The 11,895-nt window shown below is 34.1% G+C and overlaps 1 pseudogene; it reads right to left on the bottom strand.

Annotated features, from left to right (window-relative positions):
- Positions 1-3,702: 3,702 nt before the first annotated feature.
- On the bottom strand, positions 3,703-8,636 carry LOC130844559 (U2 small nuclear ribonucleoprotein A'-like; annotated as a pseudogene).
- Between the last annotated feature and the right edge of the window lie 3,259 nt (positions 8,637-11,895).

Genomic DNA, 11,895 nt, shown 5'->3' with positions numbered 1-11,895 from the left:
GAAGATTTTTTTAAGCTCTTTATTGGAATATAATTATTTTACAAGATAAGTTTATATAATATGTAGACATATTCATATTTTAAAGACTCCAGATAAATACCATTAGAACCAATAAGTGAATTCAGTAAAATTTCAGGTTATAAAGTCAGCATACCATAGTTCTCTTTTAAAGACTCTTATTATTGGCTGCTTTCCACTCCCTCATTTATCTCTTGGAATTTGTCAGGTCTCCATTTGGTTGAATTAAGTCATTGTCACTAGGAATTACTTTTTTTTTTTTTTTTTGAAGATTTTAATTTTTTAGAGCAGTTTTAGGTTTACAACAAATTGAGAGGAAGGTACAGAGATTTCCCATATACCCCTTTTCCCTGTGTGTACATAGCCTCACCCACTATGAACATTAATCACCAAAGTGGTACAGTTTTTACCAAGGATGAACCTACATTGACACATTATAATCACCTAAAGTCCATAGTTTACCTTAGGATTCACCTTTGGTGTTGTACATTTTATGGGTTTGAACAAATGTATAATGGCATATATCCATCATTATAATGTCATACAGAGTATTTTCAATGCTTAGATGTCCTCTGCTCTCTGCCTACTCATCCCTCCCACACCTGGAAACTACTGACTTTTTAATGTCTTCATAGTTTTGCCTTTTCCAGAATATCCTATCTTTGGAATCAGGTAGTATGTAGCCTTCTCAGATAGGCTTCATACATTTAGTAATATGCATTTAAGGTTCTTCCATGTCTTTTCATGTCATGATAGTTCATTTCTTTTTGGTACTGAGTGCTATTCTGTTGTCTGGACATACCAGAGTTTATTTATCTGTTAACTTACTGAAAGACATCTTGGTTATTTCTAAATTTTGGCAATTATGACTAAAGCTGCTATAAACATCTATATGCATGTTTTCATGTATATATAAGTTTTCAGTTCTTTTGACTAATACCAAGGAGTATGATCACTGGATCACATGGTGAGAATATGTTTAGTTTTGTATGAAACCATCAAACTGTTTTCCAAAGTGACTGTTCTCTTTTGCATTTCTACCTGCAGTGTATGAGCATTCTTGTTGCTCTACATCTTTACCATCATTTGAAGTTGTCAGCATTCTGGGTTTTGGCCATCAAATAGGTGTGAAGTGGTAGCTCATGGTTTTAATTTGCATTTCCCTGATAACATATGATTTGGAGCATCTTTTTATATGGCAATTTATCATGTGTAGATCTTTTTTTGGTGAAATGTCTATTAAGTGTTTGGCCCATTTTTTAATTCAGTTGTTTTTTTTATTGTTGAGCTTTAAGTGTTCGGTGTATATTCTGAATAATAGTGCTTTATCAGAAGTATCTTGCAAATATTCTCTTCCAGTCTGTGACTTGTCTCCTAATACCCTCAGTATTATCTTTTGCAGAGCAGAAATTTTTAATTTTAATCAACTTCAGCTTATCAATTCTTTCTTTCATGAATTGCATCTTTAGTGTTGTATCTAAAAAGTCATCCCTATATCCAAGGTCATCTAGATCTTCTATTTTATTTTCTAGGAGTTTTTATGATTTTGCATTTTACATTTAAGCTTATGATCCATTTTAAGTCAACTTATGTGAAGAGTGTAAGGTCTGTATCGACTTTAGTATTTTTTTTTTTGGCATGTGGATGTCTGTTTGTTGAAGAAACTGTCTTTGCTCCATTGTATTGTCTTTGCTCCTTTATCACAGGTCAGTTGACTACATATTTTAGGTCTGTTTCGGGACTCTCTTCTGTTCCATTGATCTATGTGTCTTTTCTCTTGCTAATACCATTCTCTTGATTGCTGCAGCTTTATAATGTCTTGAAGTTAAGTAGGATCAGTCCTTCAACTTTGTTATTTACGCGCAACATTGTGTTGGTTATTATAGGCCTTTTTCCTCTCCAGATATACTTTAGAATCACTTTGTCAATATCCATAAAGTTGATGGGATTTTCATGAGGAATGTATTAAATCTATAGATCAATTCAAGAAGAACTGACATGTTGACAATTGAGTCTTTCTATCCGTGAATATGAATATATCTCCATTTATTAGTTCTTTTTTGATTTTATTCATCACATTTTTATAGTTTTATTAATCTAGATCTTATAATATTTTGTTATACTTATAGCTAAGTATTTCATTTGGGGTGTAATATAATAATAATATAATAATGTTATATTATTATACCATGATAATATAAATGGTATTGTGTGTTTACTTTTAAATTCCACTCTTCCATTGATGGTATATAGGAAAGCAACTGATTTTTGTATATTAACCTTATATCCTGCAACTGCTATAATTGCTTCTTAGTTTCAGGAACTTTTTGTTGATTCTTCCAGATTTTCTTTATAGACTGTCATATCATCTGAGAACAAAAACAGCTTTAGGTTCCCCTTCACAATCAGTTTACCTTTTCTTTTCCTTTCTATCTTTATCGCATCATCAAGGACATGTGGTACAAGTTGAATAGGAGTGATGAGAGGGTACATTTTTGTCTTGTACCTGATCTTAGTGGAAAAGCTTTGAATTTCTCATCTTTGAGGATAATGTTAGCTGTAGGTCTTTTGTAGATTGCACTTATCATGCTGATCAAGTCCCTCTCTATTCCTAGTTTACAAAAAATTTGTGTCATGATTGGGTATTGTATCTTGTCAAATATTTTTTTGGCATCTGTCAATATGCTCAAGTGATTTTTCTTTTTCAACCTGTTGATGTGATGGATTACATAAACTGATTTTCAAATATTGAATCAGCCTTGCAATACAATAAATCCTACTTGATTGTGGTGTACAACTATTTTTACTGATTTTTGGATTTGAATTACCAATATTTTTTTTCATAATTTTGCATCTATGTTCATGAGATGCATTGGTCTGTAGTTTGCTTTTCCTGTAACTTTTTTATACTAGGGTAATGCTGGTCTCACAGAACAAATTAAAATTTTTCCCTCTGCTTCTATACTCTGAAAGAGACTATAGAGATTTGGTGTGATTTCCTCCTTAAATGTTTAGTGGAATTCACCAGTGAACCCATTGGGACTCTGTGCTTTCTGTTTTGGAAGATAATTAATTCAATTTGTTAAAAGATACAAGCCAATTCAGATCATCTATTTCTTTTTGTGTTAATTTTTTCACATCATATCTAACAAAGAATTGGTCCATTTTGTCTCTGTTATCAAATGGTAAGCATAGAGTTTTTCATAGTATTCCTTTATGAGATTTTTTCATTCCATGGGATCTGTAGTGATATATCCCTTTTCATTTCTGACACTGTCAATTTGCATCCTCTTTCTTTTTTCTTAGTTAGCTTGGCTAGATGTTTGTTATTTCTATTAATCTTTAAAGAACAAACCAGCTTTTGGATTCATTGCTTTTTTTCCTGCTGGTTTACTCTTACAGTTTGATGTTTTCTACTCTGTTATTATATATTATCTTCTGCTTATTCTTTTTATCATTTTTTGGCAGCACAGCGAATGTCCCTTATTTTTACTATTTGTGGAAAACTGGCACTTAGAGTTCAAAATTTACATTACAAAGTTACCAGCAGCAGTTATAAGCATTTTAACAAAACTTTCAAACTCGACTTTATTGGCATAAGCAAGCCTATTATTCCAAGTTTGAAAAGCAGGACTTGGCCAAGGACGGTCTATATATCCTGTAGATACTCAGAGGCCACACTGCTCAGGACCCATTTGTGACTGTCTTCTTCCATCTCCTCTTTACCATCAGTCATCAGTGGGGCCTGATTGATCTGCATTCTCTGTTGGGTATCAGACAGACAATAGAAAGCCCTTCGGGTGCTCCACTTCAGCAAGAGTTGATGTATTTGTTATAATATTCTTGATTGCTTCTACATCCCCTGCTGGTGGCCCACCTTTCTTTTTGTCAGTTGGCAAACCAGCACCTGGATTGAAAGTTTTGCTTCTCATGGCAATATCCTTTGCAAGTTGTGCCCCCTGTTTGCCCTTGAATGTTTTCTCTGCTTCCTGGCACTCTTTAAGTTCCACCTTCTGGGAAGTCAATACTCCGACTTGTGTAACTTTATAAATTACATACAGTCTGTTATACGACTTCTTGTTAGAAGATTTCTTAGAGTACTTTGATGAGTCGGTTATTTGAGAGATGTCAGAGTCCAGATTGCCCAATCCCACAAAATTATTGTTGGTAAGAATGAGTTCTGTCAGACAGGGCAGAGCCTGATCAAGTCCATCACCTATACAGTATATTCTGTTGTTGTTCACTAATAATGTTATCAGCCTTCTCAATAAAGAAAATCCATCTAGTTTCCTGATTTCATTGTCAGAAAAGTCAATAGCATCAAGCTGGTCTAAGATAGCACCTAGATTTTCAATGACAGGAATTTTATACTCCTGGAGGTCCAGCTCATGGTTCTGCTTGGCTTTGGTGTACTGAGCCACCTGCTAGATCAGCTCCATCACCAGCTTCACTATCCTGCCCCAGTGATGTGGTGTGTCCACTGTCACCCACCAGACATTCTCTTTGCTTACTTTGGATTCAATATGCTTCTCTTTTTCTAACTTCCTACAGTGGAAAATTAAAATATTAATATGGATCTTCTTTTCTAATATATGCTTTCAGTGCTATACATTTCACTCTAAGCATTGCTTTTCTGCATACCACAAGTTTTGATTAGTTGTATCTTTTATTTATTTCAAAATATTTTAAAATTTCTTTAGATATTTCTTTTTTGACCCATATATTACATAGAAGTGTGGTGTCTAAGCTCTACATATTTGGAGATTTTCCAGGTGTCTTTCTGTTATTGATGTCTAATTTCATTCTATGATGCTCTAATCAAATTTACCTGATTTCTATTCTTTCATATTTGTTAAGATGTTTTTACAGCCCAAAATGTGGCCTATTGTGGTGAATGTTCCATGTGAGTCTGAAAAAAAAGTTAATTTTGCTTTTGTTGGATGAAGAGGTTTATAGATATCAATTATGTCCAGTTGGTTGATGGTGTTGTTGAGTTCAACTATGTCCTTATTGATTTTGGCCTTATATACAGTAGATTAATCTGTTACCCCTTGCAGTTCTATCAGTTTTTGCCTCAAGTAGTTTGATAATCTGATAATTGATAATCCACACATCAAGAAATGTTGTCTTCTTGGAGAATTGGTCCCTCTGTCATTATGTAATGCCTTTTTTTATCCCTGATAATTTTTCTTTAAAGTCTGCTCTGTCTGAAATTAATATGATTAACATTCTACTTTGTTTTGATTATTTCCAGCATAGTATATTTTTCTCCATCCACTTAAGTTTATAGGTGTCTTTGTATTTAAAATGTATTTCAGCTTATACTTGGGGCATGTTTTTTGACCCACTCTAAGAATCTGTTTTTAATTGGTGTATTTAGACTACTGATATTCAAAGTGAATATTGATGTAGTTGGATTGATGTTTACTATATCCATTACTGTTTTCTATTTGTTGCCTGTGATTTTTGTTTCTATTTTTGTCTTCCACTCTTTTTCTGTTTTTTTTTTTTATGGTTTAAATTGAGCATTTTATAGCATTTTATTTTCTCTCTTTCTTAGCATATTACACTCTTTAATTTTTCAAAGTTTTAAAATTTTGAGATTAAATGTTTGCCCTAGAATTTACAATATACATTTATAGCTAATCCAAGTCTCCCATAATACTAAATCACTAAATCCCTTCACAGGTAGTATGAATACCTTATAACAACCAAATAATGCTAATTCCTGCCTTCTGTCCTTTGTATCATTTCTGTCTTTCACTTTACTTATATATAAGCATATATGAGCATACACACACACACACACACACACATGTAATTGAATGTGTTATTGCTGCTATTTTGGTGAACAAACTGTTATGTTCTATCAATTTAGAAAAAGAGGTGGTTTTATTTTGCCTTCACTTTTTCCTTCATCCACGCTCTTCCTTTCTTTATGTAGATTTGACTTCCCAACCTACATTATTTTCCTTCCATTTTAAGAATTTCTTTTAACATTTTTTGCAAGGCAGGTCTAGAGGCAACATATTCTCTCAATTTTTGTCTGAGAAAGACTTTATTTTTCCTTCACTTTTAAAAAATGAGGTATAAGCTGGTACAAGAGTGTAAAGCAATTATTTTCCAATAAATAGCTTGAAAAAAATGAGGTATAATTGTCATATAACATTACATTAGTTTCAGGTTTACAACATGATTTGATATTTATATATATTGCAAAAATAATCATCACAATAAGTCTAGTTAACATCCGTCACAATACATAGTTACAATTTTTTTCTTGCAATAAGAAATTTTAAGATCTGCTTTCCTAGCAACTTTCAAATATGCAATACATTATTATTAGTTATATTTTCCATGCCGTGCATTACATCCCCAAGACTTACTCATTTTATAATTGGAAGTTTGTACCTTTTGACCCCTTTACCCATTTCTTCCATCCCCAATCCCCCGCTGTTGGAAACAACTAATCTGTCTTCTATGAGCTCTTTTCTTTTTTTATTTAGAGTCAACTTACAAGTGAGATCATACCACATTGTTTATCTTTCTCTGTCTGACCTATTTCACTTAGCAAAATGCCTACAGTGTTAATTCATGTTGTCACAGATGGTAGGATTGCCTTTATTCTTTTTTAAGGCTGAATTTTATATATCACAAATTTTTATCCATTAATCCATAGATGTACATTTAGATTGTTTCTATGTTTTGGCAATTATAAATAATGCTGCTATGAACATGGTGGTGCACATATCATTTTTACTTAATGTTTTCATTTCCATTGAATATATTCCCAGAAGTAAAATCACTGGATCATATAGTAAGTAGTTCTATATTTAATTTTTTTGATGCTACTCCATGCTGTTTTCCATAATGGCTGTACTAATTACAGTTCTATCAACAGTGCACCAGGGTTTTCTTTCCACATCCACACCAGCATTTGCTATCTTTTGTCTTTTTGATCATGGCCATTCTAATGGGTGTGAATGATATCTTATTGTGGTTTTAAATTACATTTCCATAATGATTAGTGATTGAGCATCTTTTCAGGTACCTGTTGACCTTTTTGATATTCTTCTTTGGAGAAATGTCTATTCAGGTCCTTTGCCCAATTTTTTTTTTTTAATTGGGTCACTGGTTTGTTTGCTATTGAGATAAATGAAGACTCAACTATATATACATATAAAATGTATATACATATATAAGTATGTAAAAATATAAAAATATTTTAATAGGTATATATAAATGAAATATGTAAATATAAAGTATATATAAATATATTTTGAATAATTAACCCCTTTCCAGATATATGGTTGGAAATATTTTTTCCCATTCTCTACATTGTGCTTTTCATTTTGTTGATTTTTTTTTTCTGTTCAGAAAATTTTATTTGTAATTCCACTTGTTTGTTTTTGATTTTGCTGCTTGTGCTTTAGGTGTCACACCCCCAAAAAATCACTATCAAGACCCATGTCAAAGAGTTTATTCCCACTTTTTTCTTCTAGGTGTTTCATGATTTCAGGGTCTTACATATAAGTTGTTAATACATTTTGAGTTCAATTTTGTGAGTGATATAAGTTATGGATCCAGTTTCATTTTTTTACATGTGAATATCCAATTATCCCAACTGCATTTATTGAAGAGATTGTCTTTTCTCCTTTGAGTATTTTTGGCTCCATCGTCAAATATTAGTTAACCATACTTGCATGGGTTTATTTCTGGGCTCTTGATTCTGTTCCATTTGTCTATTTTTATGACAGTACCATACTGTTTTGATGACTGTAGCTTTATAGTGCAGCTAGAAATCAGGAAGTGTTATGACTTTGCTCTGGGGATCATCAGTTCTTGCCTACCTCTAGACTGAGTGCCATTGGAACATTTTCTAGGCATTTTCTCCAGCCCCTCTGGTCAGATGGGACTGGAAGATGCTATCCACAGTGGATGAGGCTATGATTCAGCTCTTTGATTGGACTTGGGCAAACTGGGCTATAGGGTTGGCAAAATTCTTTGAGGATCCAAATCAGGCAGATCTGCACTCTGCTAAGTTCCCTGGTTGGACTGCACCCCAGATGTGGTTCTGCAGATGAGTAAAACTGCCGGTTGAGATTACTACCTCTTCATCACAGTCATATTCCCAGGGGTTGAGTCCCACAGATTCTCTTGCAATCCATATGGTGCCAGATCAGAGTATGGACTCCCACAAAGCCATCCACAATGCTGGGTTAGGGGGTTGGTTGTCCTCCTCGGTTCTCTTTTCCCATTAGAAACTGGAGGCTCAGGGGAGACCTCTCTGTGTGTTACTGTGCTTGCTGGAAGGAGGGGCAATTCAGTCAATATTAAGCTGTTTCTCTGACCCTTCTAATACACTCTGTCTTATCTCTGAGGTACAAGGGGTTTCATCAGCCTCATCCCTGTGTTCTAGAATGCTCTCAGTGGTTTCTTGTTCTTGAATAATTAGTTGCTCTCCTTGTGAGGGGGAGGAAGTCAGGAACAACCTATGTTTCTATCCTGGTCATGTTGCTACTCAGAAATCCCTTTTTAAGAAAACCATAACCAACATCCTCACCTGTTGTAGGGAAAAGTGCAACTCCTTCCCAATGCAGCCTCTCTGTTAGTGTCATGTAGGCAACTTCAGCAAACTTTAGGCATTTGGCTCTAGTTTAAGATAGATACCATTTCCTCTCTTCCTCATATTCCAGAGGGTCTGTGGCAAGTTTTTGAAATAAACTTTTGGTGATACCTCTCCTTCACCCAGTTTTCCATGGAGGAATAGTGTCCCTCCCTTTTATAATTTTGAAGATATTTTCATCAACAATATTTATAAATCATGGTCTGTGATATGATTTTTTTAAGGTAAATTTTATCATATGGACTTCAAGGACAATATAAAAAGGAAAGAAGAGGAAGCAGCTTAGAGCAACCTAGAAGATTTTTGTTACGTAAAGTGAAACTTGAATAAAATTTGTAATTTTTCTAATACTACAAAACAAAACCTACAACTTAAATATTATATCATTCACTTGGATGCAGACATGTAACAAAAGAAAGTACATTTTATTTTTGGACTCTTTCTAAGTAATTGCTTTTGAGCTAGTAGTGTTTAAGAAGTAAATTAAATCATTGCCTAAAGTCACATGTGTCAGTTTGGTTGCTTGATCATATAGTCTTTTATTCAAACTTGGCCATGTTTCATGGTGAACAGAAACACAAACTGAATGTGAAGCCTAACAACAAGTGTAAAGTGGACCGTCCTTGACAAAGTGCATGGTTACTCATGTTAGGAAACTTAGCTATGAGAAAATTTCAATCCAAACTGACTTAAACTCTATGAAGTGTAATATTTAATAGATGTCTCAACTCCAAACAGAATTTTTCATATTCTGCTTTCTGCTGCTGGTCTAAAACTGCAAATCACATTTCTGACTTGCCAACTTGTTCCCTGTTAGTCTCCGCTAATAGTGAGAACTAGAGGGAGACAGGAAAGCAAAAGGAAAAAGAAGGGACTTGTTCCTTCTGTTTTGAAGAATGCTCTTGCTCCTTTCCTGTCAGTAACACTTCACTCCAGCAGTGGTAAGTCATTGTAGTAACAGTAGTTAGTTTCAGTTTGCAGTTTTTCTAGCACATGCAGAACTGTATTCATCCTACTCCTCCCAAAACACTAGCACAAATTAAGTAGTCTGCTATCCTCTTAATCTTAGTACAGAGGGGCCCCTCTTTCATGCTTAAAGACACAAGCAACCATTGTGGAGCAGCACTTTCTCAGATGTCTGGGTTGCAGCTCCATAGGCTCATTAAAGATTGTGTCTCCTCAAAAGTCGTATGTTGAAGCCCTAACTCCCAGTGTGGCTATACTGGGAGCTGAAGCTGCTAAAGAAGTAATGAAGGATAAATGAGATGATAAAGGAGAGGGGGGTCCATGATCTGACAGAATTAGAATCCTTGTAAGAAGAGACACAAGGGAAATCAGTCCCTCTCTTTTTCCATGCACACATTACATGGAAAGACAATGTGAACACACATAGATGGCAGCAAGACAAGGGAAACTCACACCAGAACCAATTAAATGGGCACCCTGATCTCATAGTTCCAGAACTATGAGAAAAAAAAAATTTCTGGTGTTTAAGCTGTGCAGTCTGTGGCTTTTTGTTATGGCAACCCAGACAGAGTAATACAAGACTCTTCCCCCAACATGCTAAATTTTAATGATTTCAACCTGGTTCCTCAGGTTGTAATTTTTAGAACCACTAAGCCACCTGCCTTTAGTTCACATCAGCACTTGTAGTCTCAATTTTCTTCTGTGTTTTTAGGTGAAATCCACAGAATAAAACTTATTGACACATTGATTTTTGCACTATAAAACCTCTTCTACTGCATAGCCTACCCACAACCCTAATCTGAATATCACCCATCATTTTTTTCCTGCAATCTTAGATTTACAATTCATACTCTGTGTTACTGTAGGTAATGACTGAAGTGGGAGGGGAGAAGCAAACAATCTGCACACTATGGTACTTTATCAAGCTGTCTTACTCTCAGCCTCACAAATCTTTGAGGAAAACAAAGCAAGTAGATGGAAAATTATCTTCATACCATTAATTCCATAGTCTTAAAAATACATCTGTTCTTATAATCTGCTTCTTTAGTTGTAGAAATCTCTCTTTTGCTAACAAAGGCCAGTTCTGCTCATTCTCCCTACTGTCCTCTCTCTTCTTTAAGAACTTCATTCGTTCATTTTTCTCTCTCTCTCAGGGATCAGCAATCTCTTTTCATATGCTAAATCTCCCCATTTTTCAGTTTTAAGTAATTGTACCTTTATCTATTGGTTCAAAATAAGAGTTTGAATTTTTCTTTCATAATTTTTCATATTGGTGGCCTGTTGTTCCCAACTAAAAGAGTGAGACACAAAGGGAAGCTACACATCTGCCATTCATGTTAGGGTTATTTGTAAACTGAATCCTCATAGGAATGTTTGTTTGATAGCTTTTGCGGCTGAGGTTTAGTAAATATTGCAATACACTTCAGTGTCGCCTGTCTCTAGAGCTGCTATAAAAAGATTAAATTCCTAACCTGAGTTGTGAATGCATTTTCTCCAGAGTCAAGGGAATGTATGTCATCTAGTTGTGGTAGCCAGTACTAATGATATTTGAATGTATTGCTTTGAGATTTGACAAAATAGTACAGTTTTTCCTCCTCCTTTTAAGGTGGCTGCAGTATTGTCAGAACCAAAGCCTACAGACTATTGACTGGCGTATCAAACTTCTTCAGTATGTCCGTCAGACTGTCATGCACTGCTTCTTTATAACTGTACAAATATTGAGTATATCCAAAAAATAAACATGGAAATAAGTATGAAATATAGACACAAGAATAAAAAGAATCCCTCAAGTGTAAAGTTTCCATTTGGAAAATTCTACCTAGGAAACATTACTGGTAGGCACAAATTTGAGATTATAATTTTCCAAAATTTAGTTTTATTGTTGATGTCATTGTTTCACATTTGCTTTGTGATTTATTATGATATATTTAAAATACATATAAAATTATAGAATGATAATGGACTTCCTTGTAAATAAGAAGTTTCATCAATTACCAACTCTTGGCCAATTTTTTGTCCTCTCTACCCCCTCCCACTTCACTTCTCTACTGAATTACTTTGGAAAATGCAAGCATCATATGATTTCAGCCTGAATTATTTTAGTATGCTCTCCAAAAGTTAAAAAAAAAACTTTAAAGTACATAGTACACTTTTCACTCTTTAAAAATTAACATCTCTTTAGTATATTTAAATTTAGTTATCATTCTAATTACTCTGATTATCTAATAAATGTTTAATAGCTGATTTGTTCAAATTATGACTCAAATTCCACACACTACATTTAT

Source organism: Hippopotamus amphibius, chromosome 2 (genome assembly GCF_030028045.1).
Source record: "Hippopotamus amphibius kiboko isolate mHipAmp2 chromosome 2, mHipAmp2.hap2, whole genome shotgun sequence".
In the NCBI taxonomy this organism is placed as follows: domain Eukaryota; kingdom Metazoa; phylum Chordata; class Mammalia; order Artiodactyla; family Hippopotamidae; genus Hippopotamus; species Hippopotamus amphibius.
This window is presented reverse-complemented; position numbering and strand designations above follow the sequence as displayed.